The sequence below is a fragment of the Miscanthus floridulus genome, chromosome 4 (genome assembly GCF_019320115.1).
Source record: "Miscanthus floridulus cultivar M001 chromosome 4, ASM1932011v1, whole genome shotgun sequence".
Lineage (NCBI taxonomy): Eukaryota > Viridiplantae > Streptophyta > Magnoliopsida > Poales > Poaceae > Miscanthus > Miscanthus floridulus.
The window spans coordinates 114,256,569-114,267,814 of NC_089583.1; the positions used below are offsets into that span (position 1 = coordinate 114,256,569).

General features: G+C 44.1%; 1 long non-coding RNA gene across 1 annotated transcript; it reads left to right on the top strand.

The window, feature by feature from the left end:
* Nucleotides 1–5,109: 5,109 nt before the first annotated feature.
* LOC136550396 (uncharacterized) lies at nucleotides 5,110–10,827 on the top strand. The gene is made up of 2 exons (XR_010782267.1): nucleotides 5,110–9,518; nucleotides 9,596–10,827. It is a non-coding gene; the product is annotated as an uncharacterized lncRNA (long non-coding RNA).
* Nucleotides 10,828–11,246: the final 419 nt, after the last annotated feature.

Below are 11,246 nucleotides of genomic sequence, written 5' to 3' on the forward strand. Positions count from 1 at the left end.
CCATAAAGCTTCTCATATTTCTTGGAGTCAGAAATTTATTCCCACTAGTCGGGTAAGTCTTGCGAGTATATTATGTACTCAAGGTTTATTTACCCCTGTTGCTGGTGATGCATGAGATGTATCTTTGTGTGGAGGATGCTTTTGGTTGGCTTAGACGGATCCTCGTCCCTATCGCTAGATATTTATTTTTAAATTTCGTTGTTTATCATTCCGCACTCTGATATTTGGTATTGTAATAATGTGCTTTTTAAGAAACTCTGATATATGAAATGGACAAGTATTGTAACTCGTTCTCATTATTAGATCCTTGGAAAAAATATAGATCTTTCGGGTTCTCTCTTAGGGTGTGCCCGACGGATACCGTCCGTTGTAGCTTGCTTTCGGGGTGTTTAGTGTCTGGTGGAAGACGAGCGTCTCCGTAAATATGCTATTCTGGACGATTGTGCCACAGTTGGGCAGGTACTTGGGACCAAGAAATTAGCTCCCGTGTCCGTTTTAAATTGATGGGAGTTAATAATGGTCCCAAATCTTGTGCAGTTCTCGGTCGGATTTAGGCATCACGAGTGTCCTGGTCTCTAAACTCTTGGAGATCAAGACAACATTATTACGAGAACTAGATAGCGTGTCCGTACGTTGCTACGGGACAATAAAATCTTTTGTACTAAAAACACACGGATCGCACGATAAGATAACAATACTGTTAAATTAAATACCGACGTTAAAGTCATATTTAATTCAAAAAGCAAAGTTCGTGAAATTAACACAGTCACGGAGAGCGCGGTGTCGTAGGCTCACGAACTCTATTGTATAGACTTTTTCGTAATATGGCTAAGATAATATTTTATATCGATAGAAAGAATTATCCGATATCCATTTTTTTCATGCGCCAATAAATTCATGAATAAGTTCTGTTGCATCTCCATATAATCCTGTACACACAGGTTCGAGTATATATATAAATATTAGTGTCTGTCACATGAATAATACTGCATATCTTAAAAAATCTCTCATAAAATTTTGAAACAAAGTATGGTATACTCAGCGTAAAAATATGTGTGGCTTTAGGACTATTCCACACAGATATATATTGTAGAATAAGGTATCCACTTGAGTGTCTGTTCTAAGATGTTGAATTAGGTGTTGTAATTCTTAATTTTGACATATTTTTCAGATCAATGCAACCAATGGTGACACTTTTCTTAGTGGTGCATAATTTTATAGTGTACCTCTTGACTATCTGAGTAAGGATAAGTTAGCACTGCAAAGGCTCAGAAAAGCTGCTGAGAAGGCCAACGTTGAGTTTTCCTCCACTATGCATACTTAAACCTATGTCCCCATTTATCATTGTCGATGCTTTTGATGTAAAACAATTCAATATTACCATGATCAGATATAAGTTTGAGTCTCTTGTGAGCAATCTTATAGAGGGACTCTCATCCTTTATGTGATCCGCCTCAAGGATATTGGCAGGACGATGGATCTATGTTAGAATGTCGCACCAAAAAGTATCCACGATTTATTTCCATGAATACATGCGGGTACTATAATAACATTAACTACACCAAATAAAAGATTAGAGAGAATTTGCATTGCCTCTAGAAGAATTTATTTATTAAGTTCTTTAGACTCTACAGGTAGTTTTGAAATATTTGTTTGCATGTCTTACCTCGTATCCTAATTCAAAATTTTGTAGTTTAATTAGAATATGGGGAAATGATTCAAAATGAATAGACCCAAGGGCAATTTCAGCAAGAAACAGCAAGCAAGAGCGATGGAACACGTGAGCGTGAAACCAAATGAAAGGAGACAAAAATTGTCCCTTTTGCAAATGCAAAGAGGGAAAGTAATTAAATATAGGCAGATTTGGTATGGTTCTCATAAATACAAAGATGTTCCTTTTATCTTAATTCTCTTTCCTTCTATGTTAATTCTCTTTTCTTTTGCCCATTGCCATGTATGCTGGTGCATGTAAACATGCAATGTGTATATGGATAGCACAGTAATTTTCTATTTTTTTGTCGTGATTCCTCTATCACATGACAGGTAATATTCAATCAAGGAGAATCGCACCAAAGGATGCAGCATGCGGAAGATGTCGTGGGATCATAGGCGTGGGCAGACGGATGAACCAAAACAAATGTCGCACCAAAAAATATCCACATTTATTTCTCATGAATACATGCGGGTACTATGATAACACTAACTACACCAAATAAAAGATTAGAGATAATTTGCATTGCCTCCAGAAGGATTTATTTATTAAGTTCTTTGGACTTTACAGGTAGTTTTGAAATATCTGTTTGCATGTCTTACCTCGTATTCTAATTCAAAATTTTATAGTTTAATTTGAATATGGGGAAAATATTCAAAATGAACAGATCAAGGGCAATTTCAGCCAGAAACAGCAAGCGAGGGCGATGTAACACGTGAGCGTGAAGCCAAATGAAAGGAGAAAAAAGTTGTCCCTTTTGCAAATACAAAGAGGTGAAGTAATTAAATGTAGGCAAATTTAGCAAGATTCTCAGAAATGCAAAGAGGTTCCTTTTATCTTAATTCTCTTTCCTTCTGTGTTAATTCTCTTTCTTTTTGCTCGTTGCCATGTATGCTGGTGCATGCAAATATGCAATGTGTATATGGATAGCACAATAATTTTTTACTTTCTATTTTGCCGTGATTCCTCTATCATATGACAGACAATATTAAATCAAGGAGAATCACACTAAAGAACGTAGCATGCGGGAGATGTCGTGGGATCACAGGCGGGCAGACGGATGAATCAAAATAAATGTCGTACCAAAAAATATCCATATTTTATTTTTTAGTCACAGAAGATATAGTTACTATACAAAAGTTCTGCTTTTTTTTTGGGTGGGGGGGGGGGGGGGGTTGGGGGTGTTTAAAGAATGCTGGACCCGAAGTCCTGATGAACTGTCAACTGTAGTATATATGTAACCATGCTCCATTTAATGCTGACACCCCACACTTACCGCTAAAGCTACACCCAACGCTCCACTTCGTTTGGCTGAATGGCTAATGGTGAGCAGTAATCAGCATTTGCTAAAATGAAGCTACAGTGCTGGCTGTATGCTAACGCAGCAGAGCATCAGACAATCTTAAAAGACGAACAGAATATCAGCTTTATCGGTGGCAGAGCAAGCACAAGGCAAGGCCAGCAAGACGTCAACCTCATCTCATCTCGCACCACCGCCGAGACGAGACGAGGGTCCACAGTCCACACGCAAAGAAACACTCCTCCCCTCCCCTCCTCCGGATGAACGAATGAATCCAGGAAGCAACTCTGATACATAAAGCCGGTTGATAACCCGGCTAAAACTGTTTTTGCTACAAGAAAAAATATTATAAATTTTAGCCGATAAGTTGGCTGAAAAGATTATCAGCTGGTTAAAACTGTTTTTGCTATGAGAAAAAAAATACTATAAATTCTAGCTAATAAACGGACTGAAAAAGATGAGAGTGATTACTGTAGCAGAGAAGATAAAGGCGTCTTAGCCCTTGTTTAGTTTGCAAAATTTAGATTTTGGGGCTACTGTAGCACCTTCGTTTTTATTTGTCAAATAGTGTCCAAACATTGACTAATTAGGCTTAAAACGTTCGTCTCGCAATTTCCCACCAAACTGTGCAATTAGTTTTTCTTTTCGTCTACATTTAATGCTCCATGCACGGGACGCAAATATTCGATGTGACAGGTACTGTAGTAATTTTTTAGATTTTGGGGTCCAACTAAACAAGGGCTTACTCTCATAAAAGTACGGGCAGGGCAGGCAGGCAAAGGATCTAGCGCTGGCAGTCTGGATGAGGAGTGAAGACAAAGGAAGCTGGCAGTGGCAGGCATTGGCTCTGCTCACGTGTACTGTCATGCCTGCCCGGACTGTCGGGGAGCCGTCCGTGCTGCGCGGCGCAGGCAGGCAGAGGCAGGCAGCGCAGTTCGTTCGCTCGGTGTGGGCTTCTGGCTCTCTGCCGGACCGGCGACCAGCGCCCGTCAACGGAACTGTCAGATTCTGCTTCAGCAGTACTGTCCGGCAGCAGAAACAGGTTAGCGACGAAGCCCTTGCTTAGTTCGCGAAATTTGATTTTGGGTTACTGTAGCACCTTCGTTTTTATTTGGTAAATAGTGTCTAAACATTAACTAATTAGGTTTAAAACGTTCGTCTCGTAATTTCCCACCAAACTGTGTAATTAGTTTTTCTTTTCGTCTACATTTAATGTTCTATGCATAGACCATAAACATTCGATGTGACAGGTACTGTGGTAACTTTTTAAATTTTGTGGTGCAACTAAACAAAGGCGAAGACGCAAATCCTTGTGCCTCCAAGACGCAGACCCGCAAAGATGGGCACGGCAACGGAACCGGAACCGGAACGGCAGCGCCATCCGCGGGGCCCAGACGCCCCGGACCGATGTGTCGGCGAAGGACGGCTGCATGCGCCGTGCGGTCTCCGGTCCGCTCAAACGGCCGCGCCCGCGGGGGAATGTTCGTCCACAAAGAACTCGTTTCTTCGCAAGCTTCTGTTTCTACTAGAGGATAGGAGGACGACTAAAAAAACAGCATCTACAGGTCGTTTTTCGATGGATGAATTTATGAGACGAGACACGGGTCGGGGAAAAGAAGATACAACACGTAGTACTGTATGAATGAATGGATGAGGCCATGTTTAGCTCCCTAGATTTCAGAATTTGGCACTATCAAAAAGAAGATTCCACGTCACATCAAATTTGTGGTATATGCATGGAGTATTAAATATAGACGAAATAAAAAACTAATTACACAGTTTGATTGTACTTTGCGAGACGAACGTTTTGAGCCTAATTAGCAAATGTTTGGGCAATTGTTACCGAACGCCGTCACATCGAACACTGTACAAACCCCGATTCAGCAGCGAACTAAACGTGGCCTGAGTACGAAGCACTGAGGACGTACTGAGCACGGACCACATCCACAGAAGCTGCTACAAGCTAGCAGTGCACTGCAGCTCTCACAGGCTGGGGTCCGGGCCATGGCGGCGGCAGCAAGCAGCAGTGGTTTATGGCAGCTTTCATTGCAGCTGCATCAATTCAGTGATCCGTTCGTCCGTCCATCGGCCAAAAGACTTGATTGCCAACCGGCAACCGCCAAGTCCGAGAGCTCCTCCGCCTCTTCCCGGCCGCTCGCCTGCCTGAGTGCCTGCCTGCCTGGCTTCCCAAACAGACCGCAGACGAGACCAGCGGCACGGGCAGAAAGGCGCGCGTCTGCGTCGCCCATCCTCCCTCCAGCAGCCTGTCACGGATGTTGGAGCTAGCCAAACCCAGAAGGACGGTCCAAGGAAGAAGCGTAACAGGAAGCCTAACAGCAAGACATCGGGACCGGAGTGGACCAAATGAGAGCCCAAGCCCAGCTGCGCTGGTGTATCGCTGTCGAGTGCAGATGTAACAGAATATAGGAGAGGGGAGGAACTCAATTTGGAATTGTCTTGGTTGTTGCCGGAGACGTTGGCGGCGAGCTGCGGCTCGAGGATGGCCGGTGGCAATCTTGCCCACTGGAGCTTGTAGACTCCAGTTACCCAGTTCTAAATAGATTCATCGTAGTAGTATCTAGTTCCACCGTAACATCTGGTATCGGATTCGTTTCGATCCATCCACTTCCACCTCTGTTCACTCTCCGATTCGTTCCAGTCCGCCTCTGATTCGATTTGCCTTGATCGCGACTGTAATCCCCGTCGGCAGAGTTCTGTGATCCACTTTGGTGTTGATCGCGCGAGTTCATAGGTACGAGCCGAGGTTTGTCGGGTCGGCAATCGAAGCTCTGGCGCACGAACACCGCACCCGCCTCCAAGTCACCATGAAGGTCGAAGATCAACTCGCCCTCATCATCGGCAAGCTCAACGAACAAACCAAGGGAATCAATGAAGGGAACCGCCGTATCAACGAGTTCCAGACTTCCATCGATGATCTCCGTGCGGCGAAGGATGATTTCGAGCGCTGGCGGCCTCAAGTCGACTCCAAGGTGGCGGATATAAGCTCCGGCCTCGACTCCCTTCGGATTCAAGTCGACGCTCTCAAGTCCGCTTCACCGACACCGCCACCTGCGCTCGGCGAGGGTTCTGTGACTCTGTCTTCATCAAGTCGTCGGGATCCGCTCCTCTGGATCCGTCCTGCTCGCAGGCGGCGCACGGGCCGTTAGGCCACGGCGTACACCACAGTTACCGGAGGGATGGTTCGGGGGGCGATGCTACCCTCGAACCACCTCCGATCAAAGGTGAGTCAATTGGTTCCCCTACTGCGTTTCAGTGTTCTAATTGTTCTCAGTTCAATTGCCACCACACTGCCAACTTCCATCATGCTTTTCCCCAACTTGATTTCCCAAAGTTTGATGGCACCAATCCTAAGCTCTGGATTAAACAGTGTGATACTTATTTTGATCTCTATGCTATTCCACCTGAAAAATGGGTCAAATTAGCCACAATCAATTTTAAAGGATCTGCTGCTTTCTGGATGCAAACCATCGAGTTAAACCTTAGGCAGTGCTCTTGGGATGTGTTATGCAAACATGTTGTAGATCATTTTGACAGGGACCAGTTTACTCATTTCATTCGTATGTTCCTTCATGCTAAACAAACTGGCTCTGTCGTAGATTACATTACCCATTTTGATGATCTCATGCACCAATTGCTAGCACATGATACTTTAGTCAATCATGTTCTTCTTACTGGCAAGTTTGTGGATGGCTTGCGTGAGGACATTAGAGCTGTTGTTATGTTACATAGGCCAAAAGACTTGGATACTGCTAGCTCCCTTGCCATATTGCAGGAAGAGGTGCTGAATGGATGCTCTCCAAAAGAATACAAGAAACTGGACTCATACACCCAGTCCAGACACTTGTTAAAGCAAGCCCTGCAACCCAATGCTCATGTAACAAGACCTCCTGATTGGAAGCAATTCGATCAGTCCAAGTCTGATGACCAGCCTAGTAAGCTAGATGATAAGCTGTCTAATCTCATGTCATACCGCAAGGCTAAGGGTCCATGTTTCAAACGTGGAGGTAAATGGAGACCCCAACACAGATGTCCTGCTGCTGTACCCTTACACATGATTGAAGAGGTTTGGCACCTGATAGCTGAAGCAGATGGGGCTTCTCCTGCTGATCCTCAGTCTCAATCTGATTATAATCCTGATGAATTAGTGGCAATATCTGAAACTGCATTCAAGGGTATCAATGTAGTCAGAACTTTGAAGCTCCATGCTTACATTGGTCAACATCAAGCTGTGATTCTAGTAGATTCATACAGCTCCCACAACTTTATTAGTGAACAAATGGCAGCTAAATTCCAGCCCTGGTCCCCTTTAAGGCAAGGATTATCTGTAAAGGTTGCTGATTGTGCACAGTTACCTTGTACTCATGAACTTGTCAATTGTCCATGGTCAGCTCAAGGAACAATGTTCAATTCAACTTTCAAAATTCTACCACTGCAATGCTATGATGCTATACTTGGGATGGAATGGCTTGAATTATGCAGTCCAATAAATATTGAATGAAAATAGAAGTGGTTGAGCTTTCAGTATCAGGGTATTCAGGTTAAGCTACATGGCATACATGATTCTTCTTGTGTTTCTTCTGAAATCACAGTTCATCAACTCCAAGCTATGACCAAACATGAAGCTGTTTGGGGTATGGTTCAGGTGTACAGTGTGGAACCTGAACAACAGTCATCACCACCATCTCTCCCATTTTAGTTTCAGCAACTGGTGGACAATTTTCAAGAACTTTTTGAAGAACCCAAGGGCATTCCCCCTCTCAGAGCTCTCACACATTCTATTCCACTGCTGCCTGGTGCTCAGCCATTTAGATTGAAGCCATACAGATATACACCTTTTCAGAAGGACGAGATTGAGAAGCAAGTTACACATCTTCTTCAGTCTGGTATGATCCAACAGAGCTCTAGCCCTTTTGCTTCTCCTGCTCTTTTAGTCAAGAAAAAGACAGGAGATTGGCGATTGTGTGTAGACTATAGGAAACTAAATGCCTACACTGTGAAGAACAAATACCCCCTACCCATCATTGAAGAGTTGTTTGAAGAATTACATGGTGCAAATTGGTTTACCACTTTGGATCTTAGATCAGGCTTTCATCAAATCCTTGTCCATCCTGATGATCAGTTTAAAACAGCTTTTCAGACACATCATGGTCATTTTGAGTACATAGCCATGCCATATGGACTAACTGGAGCACCTGCTACCTTTCAAGCTATCATGAATCATATCTTAGCACCTTTGTTGAGGAAATGTGTTGTGGTCTTCATAGATGATATATTAATCTATAGAAGACCTATGCTGAACATATTCTTCATGTTAAACAAGTGTTTCAGCTTCTTCAACAACATCAGTTCAAAGTAAACTGTCAAAGTGTTCTTTTGCCCAACAACAGCTTTATTATTTGGGTCATGTGCTCAGTCCCAATGGGGTTTCCACTGATTCAAGCAAGCTTTCAATTATTCAAAACTGGTCTTCTCCTGCTAATACCAAGGAACTCAGAAGCTTTTTGGGCATTGCTGGTTATTATAGAAGATTTGTTCGAAATTTTGGCATGATAGCTTGACCTCTCAATGATCTGTTGCAGAAGAACACTTTGTTTATATGGACTGAGACAACTGAGCAAGCTTTTCAGTTACTGAAACAGTCATTGATATCTGCACCAGTTCTAACTCTACCAAATTTCAATGAACCTTTTGTGGTGGAAACAGATGCTTCAGATTATGGTATTGGTGCAGTGCTTCAGCAAAATGGTTACCCCATTGCTTTTGTCAGTAAGGCTTTGGGACCCAAGAGACAGGGACTGTCCACTTATGAGAAAGAGAGTCTAGCTATTCTACTAGCTGTTGACCAGTGGAAGGCTTATCTTCAACCCAAAGAATTCATAATTCAAACTGACCAGAAGAGCCTAGTTCACCTTACTAACCAAAGGCTTCACTCTTATTGGTAGAAGAAAGCTATGACTAAGCTCATGGGGTATCAGTACAAGATTATGTACAAGAAGGGTGCTACCAATAGAGCTGCCGATGCTCTGTCCAGAGCTCATCATGCTGAACATACCCTATCAGCTATTTCTGTTGCTCAACCCCAGTGGTTGCAATATTTGCAAGATAGTTATACTGCCAGTTCTGAAGCTCAAACCCTTTTGTCTGCCCTAGCACTCAAATCTCCTCATGGCCATTATACACTTGTCCTGGGAATTATCAAGTACAAGCAGGCTATCTAGCTTGGTCACTCGGTGGAGTTGCAGGACAAGGTGATACATCAGTTTCATGCCAGTCCTTTGGGTGGACATTCTAGATATTTTGTCACCTTCAATAGAATCAGGAAGCTGTTTTACTGGCCTCAAATGAAACAGTCAGTTCAAAACTTTGTCACTAATTGTCAAGTCTGCCAACAGGCAAAGTCTGAAAGAGTTCCCTACCCAGGCTTGCTGCAACCCCTTCCTACACCAGATCAAGCATGGAAGGTGGTTACCATGGATTTTATTGAAGGTATTCCTACTTCTTCTCACTACAATTGCATCTTAGTTGTAGTTGATAAGTTTTCTAAGTATGCCCATTTTATTAAGCTCAAGCACCCATTCTCTGCTCTGCAAGTGGCACAATCTTTTATGGAAAATGTTTACAAATTGCATGGCATGTCCACTGCTATAGTGTTCGACAGAGATAAAGTTTTCACCAGTTTGTTATGAAAGGAATTATTCAAACTGGCTGGTACAGACTTATGTATGTCATCAGCTTATCATCCCCAGAGTGATGGCCAGACAGAGTGCATAGAAGGTTATCTCAGGTGTTTCATTCACTCTTGTCCTTCAGCTTTGTCTCAATGGCTTCATCTTGCAGAATATTGGTATAATACAAGCTACCACTCTGCACTTAAACTCGCTCCTTTTTGAGGTGCTATATGCTCAAACACCAAGACACTTTGGTATTGACCCTGATGAGGACGTTATTGTCCCTGAGTTGGATACATGGATTCAAAGTCATCAAACAGTTAATGCTCTTTTGCAGTAATAGCTACAGCGTGTTCAACAACGCATGAAGAACCAAGCTGATAAACACCGTACTGAAAGAAGCTTTCAAGTGGGTGATCAGGTCTGGTTAAAGTTGTAGCCATATGCACAGAGTTCTGTTGCCAACCGTCTGAATCACAAACTCTCTTATCGCTATTTTGGGCCCTATGAAGTGGAAGCTAAGATTGGTTCTGTCGCCTACAAATTGAAGTTGCCACCTACCTTTAATGTCCATCCAGTCTTTCATGTGTCCTTACTTAAGAAAGTCACAGGTATGACTGACATTGTCCCTACTCCTCTTCCACCTGAAATACCCAAGCAGATTCCAGAAGCTGCTCTGGATCGCCGGGTGTCCACAAGATCAAACCGTCTTCATCGCCAGCTGTTGATTAAATGGACTGGGTTACCACCGGAATTGGCAACATGGGAAGATGAAGATGACATGCTTCTTCGGTTTCCTGATGTCTCGGCTTGGGGACAAGCCACTGCTAAAGGGGGGAGGAGATGTCACGGATGTTGGAGCTAGCCAAACCCAGAAGGACGGCCCAAGGAAGAAGCGTAACAGGAAGCCCAACAGCAAGACATCGGGACCGGAGTGGACCAAATGAGCCCAAGCCCAGCTGCGCTGGTGTATCGCTGTCGAATGCTGTTGTAACAGAATATAGGAGAGGGGAGGAACTCAATTTGGAATTGTCTTGGTTGTTGCTGGAGACGTTAGCGGCGAGCTGCGGCTCGAGAATGGACGGCGGCAATCTTGCCCACCGGAGCTTGTAAACTCCAGTTACCTAGTTCTAAATAGATTCATCGTAGTAGTATCTAGTTCCACCATAACACAGCCATGCAGGCGCCCTGACGGTCAGACCCAGCCGCATTAACGCGAGCCGCTCGATCGTCGCTGTCGCGGCAGTTCATCAGAGCTGGCCCGGTCGCCGCCGCCGGGGAGGGGGTGCCGCGCCCCGGCACGATCTGCTCGCCGGGCTACCTAGCTCGTCCGTCCAGAGACTTGGAGGCATACGGTACGGGCGCGCACAACGCAGATCTGGATTCAGGACTCTGGAGCAGCCAGGGCCAGCCAGCCCAATCCAGATTCTCTGACTTTGTGAACAAAAGTCACAGATGACTTTCTTGCTACCGGATGCCATTCATTTAGAATCCAACGGTGGCTGCCCATCTCAGTTCTCTCACTGCAGGCCTGTCCAGCCCAAAC